General features: G+C 36.7%; 1 pseudogene; it reads right to left on the bottom strand.

Annotated features, from left to right (window-relative positions):
- Positions 1 to 16,217, bottom strand: part of LOC125345495 — a 28,823-nt pseudogene extending 12,606 nt beyond the window's left edge.
- Between the last annotated feature and the right edge of the window lie 7,500 nt (positions 16,218 to 23,717).

The following is a 23,717-nucleotide window of genomic DNA, read 5'->3' as shown; positions in this document are numbered from 1 at the left end:
CCCAGGCTGGCTTTGAACAACAATTCTCAGGACTCAGCTTCCTGTGAATTACAGGTGTGAGCCACCAGTGCTTAGCTTCAGTTACATTTTATGCAATTTTAAGAACTTTAACTAATTATTGTGAATGCTTTGAATAGAATATGATAGTAATCAAAAACCATAAAATACACATTAGATTTGTTTTCTTTTTGAATGGTTATAGTTGAAATTCAGGGAAACATAATGTTACTTATTAGGTACTTAAAAGAATGCTTACGTAATATGGAAATAATATTATAACTGATAAAAGAGAAACATTATCATCATGCCACTACCTACTCACTTCTCTTTATTTTTCCAAATTCTGTGCAATCCATTATGAAATGGTAATACTGGATCTAACATGCATCACCTTGGTCACATGATGGATGATGGGGAATTGGATTTAACTGGTGCCATCTTGTCTTTGTGTTAGAGGCAGGGAATTTCCACCTCCCAGGTGATGGGCATGCCTGAATTCCTGGAGTCAGGGGCAAGGACTTGGACAATAGGTTACTGGACCTGCTAGTCTTGTATCATGAACTCTCAAGCTCACTGTGATCCTGCCTCCTAACCTGATCCTGTTTAGGCCTAGACCAGATCAGGTGCCTTCATGCCATTTCAGGTCTCCATTGGAGTTGATCTGGTTCATTGGTATTGCTTTTTCTTCTCTTTCTTTGCTTTCCTACTATACAACTATCAGAGTTGAGTTTTCTAACAGTGTTAAGTATATTTGAGGGGCTATAGGTCTTTGTAACAGGAGTCCGTCTGCAGTCGCTGGCTTTCCAATAAACATTCCCAATTCTACTTCTCAAAACGTGGCTTCTCTGTTTCTTGGGATCAAGTTCCCTTACAACAATTACTCACTTATTTATTAACCTTTTACTTGTTGCATATAAAATGCTAGAATTATTGATTCCCCAAATAGCAACATGGATGAGATAGTGAAATATAAGTTGAATGAAACTTTGGCCATGTTAAATCCCCACATAGATGTGGATGAATGAAGACAAGGTGATAAGAATGCAATAATAAAATTCAATGCTTATCCAACTGTTGGGGCCTCTGAGGACCCCTTCTCCTCACTTCTCCGGAGGAGATGCCCAAATGTTGGGGTCTCTAGTACCCCTTCCCCCCCCATCTCCCGGGAAAATGCCTGAACCTCTATTATGAAAGAAACTCTGCCCTACCCCTCATACTGGCAGAAGGAGTAAGGTGTGTCCCTACTGGACTGCTCTAAGCTGAAGTGGGATGCCGAAATCCCTTCCTCGGCCCCCCATAATGTGTCAGGAGCCGCAGGACAAAGATATTGGGGAGACGGTTGGATGGTTGAATGGGTCTCCAAGGATTTAATTGGGAGGGGGGTTTATATAGCAGTAATGGCGGGAAAGGGAAGGACTTGGGGTGATTAACTGATTGGATGAGCTGGGCTGCCCATCAGGTGATGTCATGTAACTTCCTCTGTGGGCGGGGATCACAATCCCCCAAGGGCCGACATGTGCTCGCCCCAGGGGCTGGGGCTTCTCTTCCCATTAAAGGCTAAAGCCAGCTGTGGCCTCTTAAAGGCACAGCTGTCCCCAACATCCTAAAAAATTAAGAAAAGTTAAGGATGGGGAGAGAATGGTGAAAGGGGTGACATTGAATTTATAAACCACTTTGTTGAATGGCAATTCCTTTGCACAACTATTAAAAGATACTAAAAGATAAAGTATATGAACTGTTCATTTGATATCAATCCAAGGTGGGAAAATTCAATTCCTGGCCAATCTTATAAATATGCTCATCATACACTTTAATGAATGAAGTAGTACTTACCATGTATTCAGATGTGCAAATGAAATAAAAAGTTAAATGATAGGCAATATTATGGATTATAAAAACTAGAATTCAATATTTCTTCCATTATTGTGTTCTAGGGTTTAGGTATAGGTGGCTGGTAATAATGTATCAGTCATTGTGCTTCTTGTTTGCCAACTTTATTTTATATTTTCCAGAATATTTAAGTGTAAAATAATCATTTCTTAGATGAGGAACCTAAGGTCCAAATTCGTTAGGAAATAAGATCCTATATGAGTGATGCTCAAAACCAGGATTTCTAGTTGGATCCTCTGATTATCAAGTCTGTCTTGCATATTTCTCTTAGGTCCCTCATTTCAGTATATTTTGATTTTTCATTTCTCAGTGATTCCCTCAATGCTTAAACTCATTCTGAATGTCTGCTATGTTTGCATTATCTTTACAAATCCAAACCTGCCTGCCCTTTAAAATCACAAACAAAAGAACGGGCTCATCAGAAAATTCTCTATGTAGACACACAGATCACTGCAGAGACTTTTCTCTCCTTTCTCTACCAAGGAATTCTTTTGTAATGTAATTTGTACTCTACTTACACCCCTTAAAATCTATTGTGTATGACAATGCAGGTCAGTTTGATTTCTTTAAAGCTATGACTATTTACATGTTCAAAGACTGTGACCTCATTGTTTATGCTTAACACATACTTCCTTGGCAATTATATATTAGAGAACATGTGGTCCCTGGTCCCTGTCAATTTCCTCTTATCAATCTTGTGCATGCCTCACAATTAAGTTTAGAGGCACAGCTGCCTTCATTGCTCTCTCTAAATTCTGGAAAATGAAATTTATCTGCAAACCAAGCAAATATTTCCAAGATACACTGACTTTTAGCAGAATGTAACTTCAGACTTCTGTCATGTTTCTATAACAGCTTTGTGATCAGCCTTTGCCAGTATTTTCCACACCTACATTCTCACTGTCCCAAACTATCGTTCTTGTACCACAGCTTCATTTTTCTTTTTCTTGGCAATACTTGGGATTGAATGCAGGGCCTGGGACTTACTAGGTAAACATTCTACTACTTGAGCCATGTTCCCAGTTCTTTTGATTTAATTTTGTTTTCTTGAATGTGGTTTCACTGTTTTCCCCAATTGACCTTGGACTATGGATTTACCACTTCCAAAATGGCTGGGATTACAGGTATGGATCACGCTATCAAGCTTGTTTTTGAGATAGGGTGTAGTGCTAACTTGACTCTGGCTGGCCTTGAACTACAGCCCTTTTCTCTCCTTCTCCTAAGTACCTGAAATTTCTGGCATGTATTAACACATAGAACCCTCATTGTTCATTTTCATTCTCATTAGGCTGGTATGCTCACATCTGTACTCTTAGATGACATGCAGATTCTGTCTCACATCAAGAGTCTATCATTTTTGTTTTTAATCATTTGGAGAATATGGCTAAGAGAAGATGTCCTGACTGATAGCTTTAATATATATTTGTGATTTTGTTCTTAAATCACATTTTAAAAAATACTTTGCAGTGTTGGGAAATAAACACAAGGCCTTGCATGTACTAGATATGTGCTCTACCATTAAGTCTCATCCTCATCCCTACATTAATTATTTTCAAATATGCAATTATAGTGGAATGATGGAGTATATCTGCAGCCCCAATCTTGTTACTATTTGGCTTTTACTTATTATTTGTTTTTGATCAGTCCTGGGGCTTAAAATCAGGACCTGGGCACTGTCCCTGAATGCCGGGCTAGATTTACCTCCCCTGGTGTGGGGATGCTAAGCTTACTCCCTTATCAGTGCTCCCCTTTTCACCCTCTCCCCTGGGCGCCCGACCCGCGGGCGGCCAAGGTGGAGCGAAGGGACACGGGCAAGCCTAAAGTGCACGCGGCCAAACGAGATCCCCTTTTCCTCCCTCCTTACCCACCAAGGAAGCCAGGCGCAGACGGATCTCGGAGACGCTTCGGAGAGCAATCTGATTTAATCGGGAGGGGCTTACAGTAATATAATGATGATGACGAGGATTGAGCATGAGCTGGCGATCCAAGAGCAGCTCCCAAGGAACTCCCTCATGGGCTAACGTCACTTCCCATGGTACCGCCCTCTGGGCAAAGCCTGTGAAAAAGGGAGCACACATGCTCGCTGGCATCTCGCTGCTCTCAAAGCTATCCCTTCTGGTTCCGGACCCAGAAGGGGATAGATGTGGCTCACTTCCACACTGCCCCAGGGCTGGGGGAAGGGCGGGGTCTTGGGAGTGCTCTCATCACCCTTCCCCCCTTAAGGCCAAGATGAATCCCCAACACCTGAACTCTTTTGCTCAAGCCTAGAGCTCTTCCACTTTGGGCCACAGCACCACTTCCAATTTCTGGTGGTTAATTGGAGATAAGAGTCTCATAGAATTTCCTCCACATGCTGGCTTTGAACCGTTATTCTCAGAGCTCAATCCCCGGAGTGGCTTGGATAATAGCAGTGAGCCACCACCATCCAGCAGCAGCTACTTTTTTTTTTTAATGAAATTTCAACAAATGGATAAAGAAAAGTTCAGGAAATATCAGAATTATTTTTGATATTTAAAAGTCAATGGTTCAATATCAGCTGAGTCTATAGATACACACAGAAGAATGAGTTTCCAGAGCAACAGTAACTGAGTTGCCTCTAGAAATTCAACAGTGTAAATTATTTATTTCAGTGGGGATAATAAAAGCAAATACACAGTAGCTTTTCTACCTTTGCAGCAGCTGATATTTGGAAGAAAAATAATGTTACCTTTAGAAGAAATAAATATTTTGAACTATCAGTTGTTCATTATTCTTCCTATTTGCCACATCTTAATAGTAAGGAATAAAAGCTGTGCTTTTTATGTCACCCACAGGAAAAGTAATAATGTTATTTTCAACAGAAATTCATAGCTAATGAGTGAAACCTAAGTTCCCATCCATCAGAAAGCTTCTCTAGCTATTTAGGTAATAAACAACTTTTATTATCCACAAAACAGGATGACTTTGTCCAGTATCTCTACAGATGAGTGGGGAGTGATTCAGAAGACGATAGAAAGGAAAGTAGAAGATAATTTTACCAATGAGAGCCACAACGTTTCAACCATCATTTAGGAGTGAGATTTTTCTCTATCATTCTACCATAAAGCCTTCTGATGGTCTCTGAGAATATCTTCCATTTTCTTCAAGGTTGTACTTTGTTTCCTTTAAACCTGCCTTCTCCATATGCAAAACCATGATAGTTTTGAATATCAGCATCGTTGTATGAGCATTCCTAAGGAATTGCCTTAAAATATGACAAACATGATAAAACATACATTTTTAAAACATAAATTTTTAAAGGTACATTATTTTATAATTGCCAAGAAAAAGAAAATGAAGAAATGAATAGAATCTGGAATAATTTGTTACCTACTCCACTACTGCTCATTTGCAAAAAACAAAACAAAAACAAAAACAAGGGAAATCTGTCTTAATTTAGTCATCTGAATTAGGTATGTACCCAGCTAAGTATAATACTGGCTACATGGTAAGTTTTTCACAGTGGAAAGAATAACAAGCTAGGGAATGTTGGAGGAGAAGGAAGTTATCGTAGGTATACTTGTCCATCTAAAGACAGTTGGGCTGAGGAGAAGTTAAGGAGTTATGAGATATGTTAATTAATCATACTTGTTATGAGTCATTCATGGAAATAAATATAATGAATATAAAATGAGTATAAAATAACTTGAACTCTAAACTTCTCATTTTTCTGTTTACCCAAATTTTGTCCATTGTATATTTATAGTTAATTCACTTATTATTCCATTGATACATTTCACATATTTTACTGTATATCAGGAATTGTGTTAGACAAATGAATTAGACATATGAAATGCAGTTCCTTGATTCTCTGAGATTTGTGATAGCATACAGTATTGCAAATCTATATGTAGGAGAACACTTGGGATATAGAACCAGGATAATGTAGTTTAGGAAGTAGCATTTGAACTGGTGAGGAAGAAGCAATTGGGAAGAGCATTCTATCCCAAGGAGAATACATGATAAGACCCAGACATATGGCCAGGGAGTATACATATGTACAGTTGCTTGGCAAGTTTGGGGAATCTTATAAAGAGAATGAAAATGCAAATAGAGATAGCGCAGGGGAAAGAACGGACTCTACAAGCTGAGATTTGGCATTTTGAATGTTATCATTTAGGCATTAGAGAGACTGCATCTTTCAATAAAGAAGATAAAAATCTCAAGCCAAAATAAACAGCAAAAGGAGAATATGAGTGAAAATGAATCACTAATTAAATCAATACTTGCATTTCTTACTGAGTGCAGTATATAAACTCAGTGGATATTGGAAAAAAGAGTAGATGCCCACAAAAAATTAAAAACTATGGAATTAGAGCTCAGAAGAAAGATGGAGGCAACCAACTTCAGTTGGGTGAAGTGCTTAGGGAGAGGAAGAAAACAAAAAGTAGTGCTTTAAAAACCAATATTGCGAGGTAGGCAAAAGACAGCAGTCAGTAAAGGATTTAATGGAATGAGCAAACCCAATACAATAAATCCATGATCTTGATAGAAGCAAATTTTAGTAAAGAAAGAGTGGACACAATAAAATAACACATCAAGAAACAGTAAGATGAGTGTTGGTTTAGACTTTGGAAAGCCACGGCTGGCTATACCAGTAGTTCCAACAGTACAGGAGGAGGAAATACTCCATGGCAAGGCAGATGGAATAAATGTGGACATGGGAGTAATGGAGGGAAAAATAAGAATGCAGTTGGAATAGAAAATGCTGGTAAGCATTCTTTTTAGCATGGAAAGAGCTAAATTTACTTATGAACAGGAGTGATCAGTCAGTGAAAGGAAATAATTATAAAAGGGAGAGACAGAATAGGAGACAGGAAATAATAAACAAATCTAAGCCCAGAGAAGGCCATTACTTTACTAAGTGATAAGATACAAGCAATATAGACATGGAAAAAATGTTTTATGCCTCTTTAAAAAATATTTAAAATAGAGGAGACATAGGGAGTAGAGCTGAACAATGAATGGCAATTGATTCCTACATCTTCCATCAGAAAGTTTACTGGAATCAAATTCCCAATCTTGGTAAGATAGGATAAACACTATGCTTGAAATTCTAGGGTTGTTGTTTTTTTCATATTAGTTATGTGCACATTCATAGATTTTGACTTGAAAAGGTCTTAAAAGGTCTCTTAAAATCATATCAAGTCAGTGAAATGTTGATGGAAAATCATGACTTTAGGGATTCTGTTTCTAATGGTTGCAGCCATAATGGGCTTGGGTGGTGCTCTTCTCTGCCTTCTCTTACTGCTCTCATAGTTGCAGGGAGGTCCAGATGGTAGGTGGGAGAGAACCAGGGCGAGATCTGTTTGGCTTCTGCCGGGAAGAGCATGAGGATTTAATTTTACTGCTTTGGAATGGTGGACTATCATTGAGAGACGAATGGAAAGACCTCTGGGCCTCATAGCAAGTAATCAAAACCACTTTTTGTAAGGGAATTAGATAATATGAAGTTATGAATCTGTAATATACAGCTTTCAAATGCAAGTATGTGATGCTATCATCACAGCAACTCAGCTGGCACACAAAGTTGCATTTAATGTCAAAAATTTCACAGTCTATATTTTTTAAGCTTAATATTATACTGTAATAATTAATTTCACTGCTACTTTATTTTAAAACTAATTTGCATTAAAGCACATTTACTTTTTCCAAATATAACCTCAACTCTGAAAAATAATTTCTTTGAAAGATTTCAAGGGCTGCTCTTCATTATTTTCTTGATTATCAAATAATACTATAAGGTATTAAAATGTAGAAAAATATATAGGAGAGTATTTTTGAAATCACATAAGGAGAAAGTTGAAAGTTTTGAAATTCATATTAATTGCCGACACTGAGAAATCAATACTATTCTATTTATCTGAACATCTCTTCAGATCAATCTTTATAATAGCACACATACATAACAATTGTCATAATTTTACTGAAGCTTTTTAATTTTTAATGACCTTATAAAATATTTTGGAATGTAAGTGCCTGGCAGTTAGAGACCATGGATTCTGAACATCCTTGTGTTACAATCTCTAGTACAATATGTATATACAGATAGACACATTTGGCATGTAAGGATATTTCAGTTGATCACATTCATACCATTGTATTCAATTAGAAAAAAACAAATTCAGCAGAAGTTCTTTTGTATTTCAAAGTGATTTTCCCCTCATTCTTTTTATATACGTTTTCATGATACTATGCTCTATACTAAACGCGCCATTTTTGTTGTTGTTGATGGTGGTGGTGGTCGTGGGGCTTGAACTCAGGGCCTAGACACTGTCCCTGAGCTTTTTCACTACAGGCTAGTGGGCTCTCACTTTGAGACACAGCTCTACTTCAGTGTTTTGGGGGTTAATTGGAGATAAGGGTCTCATGGACTTTTCTGCCTGAACTGGCTTGGAACTGCAATTCTCAGATCTCAGCCTCCTGAGTAGCTAGGATTACAGACATGAGCCACAAGCTCCCTGCTCTAGCCTCAGTAAAAAGAAGGAAGAACAAAGCACTCAACAACAATGCACTTTTTTTTCTTTTCTTCATATGGGGACATAAAATCTACTAAGAAATAGTTTTAATGTTTAAAACTGTAAGATATGATAGGAGAGGTACTTGAAATGAAAATGAGAATCTTGTTTTATTTTATTGAAAAAAATTGTAGAAAGAGAAATCATGACCCTATGACCTAGAATTTGTTCTGACAAGAGAAGGATTGCTCCTTTTCCTGGGCCGCCAGGGTTTATTTGTTCTGTTGTTTTCTTGTGTTTTTTTTTGTGTGCTTACAATGCTTTGAGTTAATACCTGGTCTTGGAATCCCCTCCTTCAATTCTCTTTGCTTTTTTTTTTTTTTTACTTTTTTTTGATTGTCAAACTGATACACAGAGCGGTTACAGTTTCATACTTTAGGCATTGGATACATTTCTTGTACTGTTTGTTACCTTCTCCCTCATTCCCCCCTCCCCCTTTTCCTCCCCCACCCCACCCCATGAGTTGTTCAGTAGATTTCCACTAAACAGTTTTGCAAGTATTGCTTTTGTAATCGTTTGTCTTTTTTTACCCTGTGTCTCTCGATTTTGGTATTCCCTTACAGTTTCCTAGTTCTAATACCTGTATGTTTATCAAGAAAAGTAAAATTAAAGGACTTAAAGGATAATGATACCAGAAGAAAGCTAGATATTTTCAAAGTCCAGAAAGGCGTAGTGTGTTCTTCATGTGTGTATCTCAGATTTCAATTCTAATCAAGTCTCTCAATTTCTAGACTTCTGTCTTAACTGAAAAGGGCAGAAGACAGCTGTAGCTCCTACTAGGAAGAACTAAAGAAGAAGAAGATTATTGCAAAAGTTTAATCTCAATTACAAAGGTAGATTATAATTCTACCACTGTCTTTAGAACTTACTATCATGTTTTCTGGTAGTGTTTACCCATATGTAGTACTTAACTGTTTGGTCAAGGAAACTCTTGAAAGGTGTTTGTGAATATCCTGTTAAAGTTCTGATTACATGGCATCTTGGAGGTGATTTTTCTGTGCTCTAATCAAATGAGAACAGGACAAGCACTTTCTTAAGGTCACTGTATGGTAAAAAGTAGAGTTTATGCTTTCCTTCAGAAACTAAAACAATTTAACCTCATAGAAGTAAATTATGCAAAACACTTTAGCCTTCTGTCTCTGGCTGTATCACAACAAACCTAAAGCTAAAGAGAGAGACATCACATTTCCTGAGGTAATTATATACTACATGGTTCATTTTTTTTTAATTTATGAGATGGTTAAATCTATGCTAATTTATTTTACCATTTTCTTCCTTTATGTAGGTTCACATATGTACAATTTTTCTATATTAAATTTGAGAGCTAAGATATTGTGTCAAGAAAAAGACTAAAAGCCATTAGGACAATAGTAGTTATTGCTTATTCTACTTGGAGTGAATGAAGATGTCACATTGTTCTTCATACTTCTCTAAGAGTTTTAAATATATAATGAACATATCTACTGACTTTTTATTTTGATGCAATTCCATACTTATTGAAAAACTGTAAGAATAGTTCAAAAACTTCCTATATTCTTTTTGCTCATATTTTGAAATGTTACCATTTTACCAAATTGCCTTTATCATTAAGTCTTCCTATATAAACGTTTTTCCTGAACCATCTGAAAATAAGCTGTGTATATGATATCGTTTTGCCCCCTAACTTACTTGTGTATATTTCCTAAATATCAAGGGTATTCTCTTATATAACACCAGTACAATAAGCAAAAATCAGAAAATTAATCGAACATTAGGAGTGCACTGACAAAATGCTAGTTGCTACTCAACAGGCACATCCCAATAAGGTCTTTTCTATTCAAGGAAATTCTGTGTGTCTGACTGTCAGCTCTCCTCAGAGTGTTTAATGTGGAAAAATTCTTCCATCTTCCCTTGCCTATTATAACCCTGGCATTTTTATGTGTTTAGACTAGTTATTTTTATAGAATACTCTTAAGTATAGGCTCTCGAAACATTTTGTTAAAGATAATTTCTGTCTCAAATTAACTTAAAACTGCATCTAAAATTGCATTGATTTTCCACTTCACAAGATCTAATTCTCATCTATATCATGTTTCCAAAAAAGGCTTTTTCCATTGTTCAATTTAGAAATCTAGATGCTTTCCCCTACTTATTCAGGCCCCATGACTGAGAAGAGATCCAATGGACACATTTCTGTAGTCCTTTCTCTTCTCCATGCTCACCTCTCTCCCTGAGTTCAAGCCCTTCTTCTCATTTCCAACAACCTTCAGCTGGCCTCTCTGTCTGCAGTCATTGCTCCACCACCTCCCAATCCTACCCCTTTCTCCCCATCTCTAGAACTTCCAAAATAGCTCTTTAAATCTGAAATATAATATTTTTTGTAATTTCCTTAATAGACAAGATACCTCAAAAATTCAGATGGTGTGATAGATTACAAATGCCTTTTCAGTGCATCCTAAACCTTCCTTTCCTACTGTGAATCAAGACTTCCCTCCATACTTTCTCTGCATCAGCCATACTTACCTAATTGGATATTCTCAAGCAACCTTGTTGGTGTCTACCTTGAAGTCTTCATATTAGCTGTTCTCTTGGCCTTGGAACCTCCTTCCTCTTCATGTACACACTCTGTTTTTGTAGGCTGATTGGTATTTTTCTACTAAAACTCAGCACAATTAACACCTCTTTTCTTAAGATTCCCCAATACTCATCATACATGTCCTACCCAGGGGGAGTTTGTTCTTTTTTTTTTAATGTAGTTTCTAGGGGGGGGGGGATCCAATCAAACAAAGCTTTACAATAATTACAATTATGAAAGGACAATTTTATAGCAGATTAAACTGCTCCCCCACCAAAGAGTCCACAAGCTAGAATTCATTATGCACTTAAGAACTTAAAAGTTTTTAGTTGTCCTGAAAATTAGCCTCGTCTATGACTAAACTATTTGCTTATATGACCAGTTATGTGAAGTTTTTTATGATTTTGTTACTGTTTTTATAGGTCTCAAAATGTTTCTTTGTGGAAGTAAACTCTAAGGTGTCCTTTTAATTAATTAATAAACTAATTAATTAATTTAGTGCCAGTCCTGGGGCTTGAAGTCAGGGTCTAGCCACTGTCCCTGAGCTTTCTTTTTGTTTTTGTTTTTATGCTGAAGACTAACACTCTACCACTTGAGTCATAGCTCCACTTCCAGCTTTTTGGTGGTTAATTGAAGATAAGAGTCTCAAAGATTTTCCTGTCCAGGCTGGTTTTGAACTTTGGTCCTCAGATATCTGCTTCCTGAGTGGCCAGGATTCAGAAATTAACCAATGGCCCTTGGTTCAGCTGTCTATCCTTCTAAAATTATTCATATGCTATCTACCACATCTGCTGACTCAACCAAATGCAGATCAATCATATAAAAAATGATGTCTATCCTGAACATGCACAGTTACTTTTTTCTTTTCATTTTCCCTAAGCAATACAATGTAACAATTATTTACATGAGATGTACAGTTGAGGTTATAGGTAGTCTACAGATGATTTAAAATACATAGGACAATGTGCATAGGTTATATGAAAGTACTAGACAATATTGCACAAAGGTTGTGCAGAACACAGATTTTAATATCCATCAAGGGTCCTAGTACTAATCCCCTGGAACTAACAAGAGAAGACACTATGTAGGTAACAGAAATTATCATCATAAGAATAGTGAATAGTAATGATATTACTACTGGAAAGATTAAAAACTCATTAAATGATCCCATGTGATCACTACTGTCAATGTATTCTATAAATCAAAGTTAGTTGTTGCAATTTTGGATGGACTGTTCCTGATCTGAGTCACACTGTGCCCAGCAGACTGCCTAAAACATAATTAATATTTGGCAAGCCTTAGATATAATAAGGTGAATGACAAAACAGGGAATGATTATTCTAATTACCTGCTTTAAGAAAACCTTGGCACCAGGTATGGTGGTTCACACCTATAATATCAGCACTCAGAAGGATGAGCCGGGAGATCACAAGTTCCAAGTCATAAGAAGACAGTCTGAGGGGAAGGGGAAAGAAGGAAGAGGAGGAGAAAGTGAAAGAGTGAAGAGTAAGAGAAGTATGAAATGGAGGAGAACAAGAAAAATGGAAAGGAGGATGAAGAAAAGAACAACAACAAAAAGAATAGTAACTGCCCTTAGTGTTGCAGGTATTTTGATATGCTACCACCCAGACACTTGAACCTGTGACCAGAGCTTTGTGCAAGCTGAAATTAGTTGTAAGCCTTTTTCAGCTTCAATTTCAGCTTTTCATTTCTGTAAGTCAATGATTTTTAAGTTCATTTGAATCATCTAGAATACTTTAAAAAAGTACCCATGCTTGGGACTCACCCACAGGGATTCTAATTTAACTATAATGGTGTTTTTGGAAATCAAGCATTTTAATATAACAAGCCAGTTGAGAATCATTGTTAGAAAAGTATTTTCTTGCTGTACAATGCCTCTTCAATATAGTGTGTTTATTTGTTTGATTGTCCTCATCTACCATGGCCAGCAAGATTTGACAATAAATCATTTGAATTGCTACATAGAATTTCTGATATGTTCCAAAGATTTGATTATTGTGAATGATATTATAAAAACTAAGAATAAGGTTTTCCATGAGTTTCAGGGAATACAAAGCAGCTAGAAAACTCTGGTAGCTAAGAATCTGAACACAGTTTAAACTGGAGAGGGTTTCTCAAAAACTGAAGAATGATTGTTAGATCACTTAATTCTTCATGTAGCCATATAAAATACAGTTTACTTTGATATTACAAAACATGAGAGAAGTTAGTCTTTCATTTTAGCCATCACAATGCTAAAAACTGCAACCAAAGATTATTAAATAACATTGGCTTGAAACCATTTCACTAATGTCAAGTTTAGATGCCATTCCAAACCTTGTCATGATAAAGCACATTCATTCCTATTAAATATTTTTTTTTCATATTGCAGTTGATTAGTTGCTTTGTTATTTTTCTAACATCAGAATCTATTTTGGTTGGACATGTGAAACCACCACAGAAGAATGTATTAGAAGGTAAAATTAAGCCAGGTGTGATGGCAATCCCAGCATTAAGAAGGTGAATTACAAATTCAAGATTAGCCTGTGATACATTGTGAGATATGGTTTCAAAAGAAAAATAGGAAAAGTATGCCTACGGAAATAATCTTATTTTGAGTAAAGTGACTCAAACATTGCATATTGCGGGGGTGGAGAGGAGTAGGGTAAGGGTGTTCAGAATAAATTTACAATGGGCCAAATTCAAGTCTGTAGTTCTAAGGCATTAACATGAAAACTATTTTAGACATCAACTGTTACTGAATGTTATTAACATTTAAATACAAATGAGTTAGAAACACGTGTGCTCTTTTCTTTAAGTTACAGTATTTTAAATACTGGCCGAAGTGCAGAGAAGAAAAGAATATTTGGTCCCCAAATAACGCATGCGCTCACAAAATGCTGGCTGGACAGGTCTTCTCAAATGCATGAGTGCATTGAATAGAATATTCTGGTGAGCACACTCTTTCTAACTTCCCATTACCATCCAAACAGTAAAGTACTAGCAAATTTGATTATTGGTGATCACACATCTACCATTTCAGAATTAATAAGAATATCTTAAATGTATCTTGCATCACCAAAATAGAGCATAATAATCATAAACCCACAATAAAAGAGCTCCTTCAGAGGTTATATGACCTAATCCACAATATCCATACATAGGGAACTGCTTTGCTTGAACTCCTTTGCTCTGACTTTATGGTTAGAAAATGTCAGATACAATTCACTAGTAGAATTTCAATTTTTACTTCACAACCTTTTTCGTGAGAAGATTTACTGTTGCTGTAGTTCTATTTGCTCGTCTTTTTATTTGTGCTTTCTTGTATTTTGTAGTTATCTGTTTAACAGTGATAATTACAATACAGGGAAGACAAGGAGTGGGTATTTTGTGTTTGTTGTTTGTTTTACTGATAACTAAAATAACTTTTCTTTGTATCATGTAAATAGTAATTGAAAACTCATAAGGCTGTGAAGCAAGTATCAATTGGTATTTATGATGAATAAAACCATAATTCCTCTTAGGCAAGCTACTTTTTGCTTCAACTGAAGTGAAAATTTTTCTGTAGTATTTCTATTACCTGGAGGTGCTGATCATTGTTATGGCTTCTGCTGAGAGTTTCTTCTGGAGAGTGTTGTAGTCCACAATCATCCATAGTCAGAGGGAATCTGGTTGTCAAAGACCAGAAGCAGTATGTTAATGGGTTTTTGAGAGCACCATAGGACATGTCTTGGAGGTATCTCTGAAGTATTGTGTCTTCATCAGGGTTAAAATATTCAGACACAGCTTGAAATGCTGATGTAAGTCAGTTTCCATCACCCAGTCTGTTCATTTTTCCCACATCGGATTTGATAGAATGGGAAGGCTGTCATCCGCACTATAAGGACTCATTTGTTTGAGAGAAGTGGATACAGTTGTGACAACTCAAATGGAAGTGATTTCTTGAAAATTCTGTGCAGGTGAAGGCAGAGCAGACTTATTGCCATTCACAGAGAAAGCAACTATGGAGACTAGTCCCTGAATTGTCAGTGTGAATAGGTTGAATGCTAAAAACAAAACAAAACAACAACAAAAAGAAAACATCTATACTTCGTATCCCTAAAGCCTACAAAATAGGACATATTTTATTTTGATCAAAATTTTAAGGATAAAAGGACTAAAGAAAATGAATTAAATCTAAGATTTTATAGTAGATTTTACACATTAGCCCTGTACATAAGGACTCTTCTTAGCCATTTCATTAGCTACTCACATTAATTCCCTTCAAACATAGCCTAATCAGCATGGGTAGTGAAAAGCATGGCTCAGCTTTTCACTACAACGTTAGGAGTAGCTATCAGTTTCCTAACTGGGTATTAAATTGACTGTGCTAATACAGTCAGATGACAAAAAGCAGGTACTACTGTTCCATAAATAAAAAGACAGGAGACACACCTAAATGAATGTTAGTCTGTTGGTGGTCTGCTTACTTCTTGATTTTTAAAAAGAAAGAAAGGGAAACGTACATAAGAGTGTAGTCTTTACCTTTGCTATTTCATAATGAAAATATATCACAATGTCAAGGAACCAAACTCCTGTCCAAATGAAGTAACCTATACTATGGTAAATTTGGATAAGGTATAAATTTGAACTGAAGATATTGTCCCGTCCACACCAGGCCTCTAACTTCATTAACCTAGGAAACTGTTGCCCCATATACTTTTCAAGTGAACTTTGAAATCCTTCTTAAAGTGTACAGTGGGTCTCTACTGTATTGCTAAACTGTGCTTTACAACTACATGCTAAAACTTAGGACCATTCATATTGCTAATTGTCTTTCAAGTGTATTTGTAAGGGAAGAGACAATTGTAAGAAGTATTTTTTTATTCAGACTGGAAAAATTGGAATAATGTTTCTGTGTTGTCCTAATGATTCAAATCTTCACTTTCTCTAAAAAGCTTGACTCCTTAATGAGGGGAGGGAGCAAAGACTGAAGGGGTTGGGAGTAGGTGTGAGAAAAACTAAGTATTCTGATTATAGGTAACTTTAGTTTAGAAAACTTGAGTCTTCCAGATTAACTGATCATGTTGAGGATACATGTTCACCTTTTCATAGTTTTTCCTCTCCTCTTCTATAGCTGTATCTTTGGGGTAGAAGGTCAATGGGAGGTCTGATTTCAAGCTCATTCCTGGGTTATTGAAAGGTCCAGTTCTCCTACTGATCACAGACACTAGCTCCTTGGAACATTTGCTCGTCATAAGGCCCACCACATAGCAGCTGACCTTGCCCAGAGCAAGAAAGGGAGAGAGTGAGCAAATTACAATGTTAGTTTTGACTTTTTTTTTTTGGTGAACAAATTCCTAAGCTGGCATTACTTTTGCTATGTACTACTTGTTAAAAAAGCAAGCAAGTAGGGCCATCTTACATTTAAAGAGATTAAATGAATATTAAGAAGGAGAGTCTATTTGGGCTTAATGAAATATTAGAAGCTTCTACCAAACTGTTGAGATTTTTCCTTCTTTTTCAGTACACAGTGCCTGTAAAGATTTCCAGTTCCTTATGCAAAGGTCGGGTAAATTAAGACATAAGTTTACTCACTCTCAGACTCTTGGTTTACATTTACAGGAAAAGAATCTGGCAGCACGAGCAATGCGAGGGAGCCAGAATAGAGATAGACACAAAAAAGACAGAAAAGCAAGAAGCAAAAATATCTGGTTTAGGTGCCAGTGGCTCATGCCTGAAATCCTAGCTTCTGGACAATCAAAGTTTCAAGCCAGTCTGGCAGAGAAATTTACAAGACTCCAACTCATAAACAAGAAGCCAAAAGGACTGAAGGTGTGCCTTGACTGATAGACAACCAGACTCAAAAGTAGGAGGCCTTGAGAGTAAAGCCCAATTCTGCCAAGAATCAAACCAAATGGAAAAATTCTTGGTTAGTGATAAGAAAGGAACAATGACAACTCTCCAAAGCTTTAATAGCATTTGTGAAAAATGAGTATGATTAGAAATAAATCAAGGTTGAAAAGAAATATCTAAATCCGATATGTTCAATTGAAGTTTTAACTGAGCAAGCAAATATAGCCTGTCTCATTTTGTGCAGTTAAATTCAGACATGCAAAGATATAGAAAATAGTCTCATGACCTTGAAGATTTTATAATGTCTAGACAGCTGGAGATTGACAGAAGCTAGGAAGAGAGGTCAGGAGTGGAGTTTAAGATTTTTGTCATCAGTATAGAAAAATGTGTGATAAGATCTGAGGGAAGGCTCCAAGTTGGGGGCTTGAAGAGCCCTCAACAAATATATTCAAAATCATCTTATAGTTTACAATGTGTTCTAGCTTACCTTACTCCTTAAAAATATTTATAAAGTAATTACAGTTATCTTCATGTTGTGCAAAATAATGGAAGAAATGACTAAAGATTAAGATGAAGGTTACAGAGGTTGTATAGAATGAAAATTTCTGGGCAGATCTTTTAACATTCCACCCAGTGATTTTTTTTCCCCATTCCCTTCTGCCTCTTTTGTAAAAATATGTGCAGTCATAAAAATGAGAAAAAAGAATTTTATAAATAATATTGTGGTATGAAAATTGAGAAATTTTTGAAGAAGGCTATTAATAGTTACAAACATGGCAGAAAACTTGCAAAGAATTGTTATATAAAAACATCACTTATGAAAGTAAACATTTCATACTTGCAGAGTTGAAAGAATCGGAATCTCCTACAAATGTAGCAGATTGGGAGTACGGATACAAGCTGTCAGGCTCTTGATCCTAAGGGAGGGTAATGCTTCCCAAACATTTGTCAGAGCTCTGAGAGTGTGTGCAAAGGCTTGGGATGATCACATCCATGAAGTGACATTCAAGAAGTGAGCATATGATGAGATGTCTTATACCCCAATAGAAAAAGAACCCCAGGTGCAAATCACATGAATGGAAAGTATATTTCACCAGTTTTATCACTTCAAATGTTGAAACCCATCCTTATTACCTAAATTGATAAATACTTCTCACTTTTGGTAATTTTCTTTATATTTATTTCAGTTTGTTCACTTTTTGAGACAGGGCCTTATTATGTAGCCCAGACTGGCCTTGAACTTGTTATTCTTCTGCCGGATCCTATGGCATGTATGTGTCACCATACCCAGCTCCTTTTTTGGTACTTTGGGAAATAGAGTTTGTTTTGAACTTTTAATGTTTTATATGTCCTCAATACTACATAATTCAAATTTCCTAATATTTTGTTGACAAGGCACTCACATCCTGCTTAATATTAATGCTTATTAGAAATTGAAGTTCTATCAAACTAAAATATGAATTAAAAGTTCTTGACATCTGTAACAATGGCCTGGTAAAATATATCAAGTAAAATATTTACAGCATTTTGTTATTGAGGCATGAAGGTTTCATATGGAATTACATCTATGGTCTGAAAAATTGAATGCTTGACAATGACTCTTGAGTCCATTTCTTTGAGTGAGCATATTCTGACTTTGAAGGAAGTGACTAAATCTGGGCTTCTGAGGGTAGCATTTATCTTTTCTTCTACCATTTGTCCTCTAACCCTGAGATTATACACATCCTAACTTCCTAATCCAGTGCTACCAGAATAAAAGGACTCTGGCAATATACTGTTTCTATACATTGATTTTTCTGTATATATGTATATGTAAATAAATAAGCACACACACACTTATATAGTATTATGCTATTTTAAAGTAAAAACATCAGTTAGAAATTAACTCCCTGGACTGCATCAAACTGCAGAGCTTCTGCATGGCAAAGGACATAGCACGCAAGATAAACAGAAAGCCCACAGACTGGGAGAAGATCTTTATCAGACATTCAACAGACAAAGGCCTCATCTCTAAACTATATGCAGAACTAAAAAAATTACCTTCTTCCAAAACAAAACCGCAAAGAACCAATAGCCCCCTCATCAAGTGGGCTAAAGACTTACAAAGAGACTTCCCTGATGAGGAAATGAGAATGGCCAAGAGACACATGAAAAAATGCTCTACATCACTGGCCATAAAAGAAATGCAAATCAGGGGCTGGGGATATAGCCTAGTGGCAAGAGTGCCTGCCTTGGATACACGAGGCCCTAGGTTCGATTCCCCAGCACCACATATACAAAAAACGGCCAGAAGCGGTGCTGTGGCTCAAGTGGCAGAGTGCTAGCCTTGAGCGGGGAGAAGCCAGGGACAGTGCTCAGGCCCTGAGTCCAAGGCCCAGGACTGGCCAAAAAAAAAAAAAAAAAAAAGAAATGCAAATCAAAACAACATTGAGATTCCATCTCACCCCAGTAAGAATGTCATATATCAAGAAAACTAACAATAACAATTGTTGGAGGGGATGTGGCCAAAAGGGAATCCTACTTCATTGTTGGTGGGAATGTAACCTGGTTCAGCCACTCTGGCAAGCAGTATGGAGATTCCTCAGAAGGCTAAATATAGAACTCCCCTATGACCCAGCAGCCCCACTTTTGGGTATCTATCCAAAAGACCACAAACAAAATCACAGTAATGCCACCAGCACAACAATGTTCATCGCAGCACAATTTGTCATAGCGAGAATCTGGAACCAACCCAGATGCCCCTCAGTAGACGAATGGATCAGGAAAATGTGGTACATATACACAATGGAATTTTATGCCTCTATCAGAAAGAATGACATTGTCCCATCTGTAAGGAAATGGAAGGACTTGGAAAAAATTATACTAAGTGAAGTGAGCCAGACCCAAAGAAACATGGACTCTATGGTCTCCCTTATTGGGAATAATTAGTACAGGTTTAGGTAAGTCATAGCAGAACACCACAAGGCCCAATAGCTATACCCTTATGAACACCTAAGATGATGCTAAGTGAAATGAACTCCATGTTATGGAAACAATTATTATATCACAGTTGTAACTACTTTCAACGTCCTATGTGTATCTGTAGCTTCTATTATTGATGATGTTCTTGTATCACCTTCCTGTGGTTGTACCTACACTATCTCTGTAATCTTATCTGAGTATATTGGAAACCGTATATACTGGTATTGGAAGTAGGAAATTGAAAGGGAATACCAAATTTGAGAGACACAGGGTAAAAAAGAGAAACAACTACAAAAGCAATACTTGGAAAACTGTTTGGTGTAAGTGAACTGAACACCTCCGGGGGGGGGGGGGAGGGAAAGGGGGAGGAGGGGGCGGGTATGAGGGACAAGGTAACAAACAGTACAAGAAATGTATCCATTGCCTAACGTATGAAACTGTAACCTCTCTGTACATCAGTTTGATAATAAAAATTTTAAAAAAGATAAAAAATAAAAATAAAAAAATAAAAAAGAAAGAAATTAACTCCCTGGGAGTCAGTTATCGTATGGTCTGACAAAGCTGCTATACCAGTTTGCTTTTCTATGCTGTCAGATATGTGTCCAGTGACAGCATTCTAAACATTAAACAGTGCTGACATGAGTCCAGCAACAGCTCATTCCACCTACATATGGAGAAACTGTAAAAGGTGAGGAGAAGCAGCAATGTTTATCTGAAACAAAACCTGCAGTTTGTTCTCAATAAAAAGATGGTAGTTTCCAGGCACTGGTGGTTCATGCCTGTAATACTAGTGACTCAGGAGGCTGAGATCTGAGGATCACAGTTCAAATCAAGCCAGAGCAGAAAAGTTCCTATGAGACACTTACCTTCAATTAACCACTCAAAAACCGAAAGTGATGTTGTGGCTCAAGTGGTAACGTGCTAACCTTGAGCGAAAGGACTCAAGGACTTCAAGCCCCACAACCATTAAAAAAAAAAAAAAAAAGATGGTAGTCCTTATAACAAAAGGAAATGGAGCAACTCTTAAAATTAATCAAAATGACACAAAAATGAACTAACCAGCCAATGAAACAAAAACCTTTGAAAATTAATTTAAAATATCCTCATAATTATCAAACAAGGTCTGAGGACCATATTTGGTTGCCACTTATGTCTAACTTGTCACCTTTTCTCCTCAGTCCTTTCCTCTCTGTCAACCTTCTCATTGTGTTCCCTCTTGTTCCCTAATTTTTCTCTTACCTCTTCAATCCTCTCATTCACTCTATCCCCTAAAGATTGCTTATTACTTCTACCCTCCAGAGTCTAATTACCACCAACACACACAAAAAAAACCCCAACAATTTCAGGATTGGATTCTCTGAGAAACATGAAATGGATGTGTTGGCAATGTTGGCAAACTTTGTATCACTGACAAAATGCCTGAGAAAATCACTTTAAAGTAAGTTAGATTTGTTTTGGCTCTCATTTTCAGAGTTTACATCCATTATTGCTTGGCCCATCACTTTGGAATAGTGGCAAGGCATACATCATGGTGGGTGGTATAGGGTGGGCAAGCTTCTTACCCCATGGTGGCCAGGAAGCAAAGACATGCCAGAAATGGGGAACACCTTTCAAAAGAAGTTACAGATAGTAAGCAGAGTGAACTCAAGATTGTAGGTAATAGCAAGAAAGGTCACAGGGGCCTATATCCCATTATCATATATCCCAGATGCTAGACTAGAAGGTAAAAGATTTGATGTTTATTTTACTGATTTGATCTTAGCCCCTTGCTGTTTTCTTATTGCTCCCTTTTAGAATGAGAATATTCTGTAGAATGTTTATCCTAGAAGTGCATCTTACTCTGTAATCTTTATAGGGCTACAACTAAGAGTTTGTCTTGAGTGTCAGAGAAGTCTTTGGACCTACACTTTTAAATAGTGCTGGTACTCAAGATTCTGGGGACTCTTGGAGATAGCTGAATGCATTTTGAATTGTAATATGGACATAAGTTTTGGAATCATAGATAAAATGTTCTTTATTTCTTTCTCTTCTTTCTCTCTTTTTCTCTCCCTCTTCCTCTCTCCCCTTCCCCGCACATACCTGTCTCTCCTCATGTCCTTTATGATGTGAGCAGCTCAGCTTTGTCATGTGCTGCTTCACCATATGTCCAAGAACAATGGAGCCAACCAACCATGAACAAAAACCTATGAAACCACAATGTAAATGTGTCTTTCCTCTAAGTTCATCATATCAGGTATTTTGTCACATGATACAAAGCTAACAAAACTACTAATGTAGAAGCAAGATCTACAGCATGGACTATATGTCCAAGAGGCAGAGATCCCACTCAAGTGTTCACATCCAACATGACAAGAGTTTAGAAGTTTATTAGTTCAAAACTCACATTGAACATAAACAAGTGGGAAATAAACATATTTTGTGGGAAATATAAATGCAAACGATTATAGAATTTCCAGGTCACGGGATGATGTAAAGGCAGAATACTTCATTTCTAATTTCTCTTCTGTGAGTTGTTAATATAAAAAAACATTCTTTGAAAAGACTTTTGTTTTCAAAAATTGAAATTTTATACAATATGGAAATGACTAGAAGTATTAACATAAAACTTGATTATGAGTATTTTGTAGGAAATAATTCAAAATGTCAAAAGTATTTCAGTATGGCAAAAATGTGCTACAGAAATGTGTAAAATTGAAGCTGTAGATTCATAAATCATAGTGTATACATACAGTGAAATCTTGTGCAGCTACTAAAAATGATTCTTTCCAAGTTTTTTAATGACAAATGGAGAGGTCTATGTAGAAAAATCTTTCCACATACATAATCCATCCAGCTAAAAGAATATGGCCAAACCACATGCATTGTTTCAGAGCCATATTCAAAATAGATGATATAGAAAGTAGAATTTTCATAGTCACAAGCTCTGAGGATCAAAATACAGTTTTAATTTTTATTACTTCTTTTTTCATTTCTTTATTGTCAGAGTGATGTACAGAGAGGTTACAGTTTCACATATAGGGCAGTGCATATATTTCTTATCCAAGTTGTTACCTCCTCCCTCATTTCCCCCTCCCCCTTTCCCATCTACCTCCCCACCCCCAAGTTGTGCAGTTGGTTTATAGCATATAGTTTTGTAAGTATTGCTGCTGCTTTGGTTTGTCTTTTTATTCTTTGTCTCTCTATTTTGATATTTCCTTTCCCTTCCCTAATTCCAATACATGTATATACAATATCCAGGGCAACAAAATTAGTTACAGTGACATCAGGGGTTAAACCACAGGAAAGAAAGACAAAAGAAACAGAGCATAATTTCACATGATATGTTGAAAATAATGACAGTGTTAAACCACTTGTTTCCATAACTTGGGGTTCATTTCACTTAGCATCATCTTATGTGTTCATATGTACATAGCTATTGAGATATTGTGCTCTTCTGCTAGTACACCTGTATCAGAAAGAATGGCACTGCCCCATATGTAAGGAAATGGAAGGACTTGGAAAAAACCATACTAAGTGAAGTGAGCCGGACCCAAACAAACATAGACTTCTTTTAATATCTGATTTATATTTCTCATTTTCCTAACAGAGAAAGGCAGAAGTAGTTAATTTTTGGTACACTCTATCAAGGTGATTTCACAGACATCATTTTTTTAAATTTTTATTGTCAAACTGATGTACAGAGAGGTTACAGTTTCATACGTTAGGCATTGAATACATTTCTTGTAATGTTTGTTACCTCCTCCCTCATTCCTCTCTCCCCCTTCACAGACATCTTAAGGCATAGACTGAAGTAAACCAAGGTACTAGATGCTGGAACTCCTCCACAAGGCAAGTGTCCATTCCCTCATGCCCCGTCTTCTATGTCTAGACCTTACTACAAGTTCCCTCTGATTGACAAATGGATTGCACAGTACTCAGTTTCAAAGGGATATTAGAAATGT

The sequence above is a fragment of the Perognathus longimembris genome, chromosome 2, assembly GCF_023159225.1.
Source record: "Perognathus longimembris pacificus isolate PPM17 chromosome 2, ASM2315922v1, whole genome shotgun sequence".
Lineage (NCBI taxonomy): Eukaryota > Metazoa > Chordata > Mammalia > Rodentia > Heteromyidae > Perognathus > Perognathus longimembris.
The sequence above is the reverse complement of the archived record's forward strand: the minus strand, read 5'-3'. Positions and strand labels throughout refer to the sequence as shown.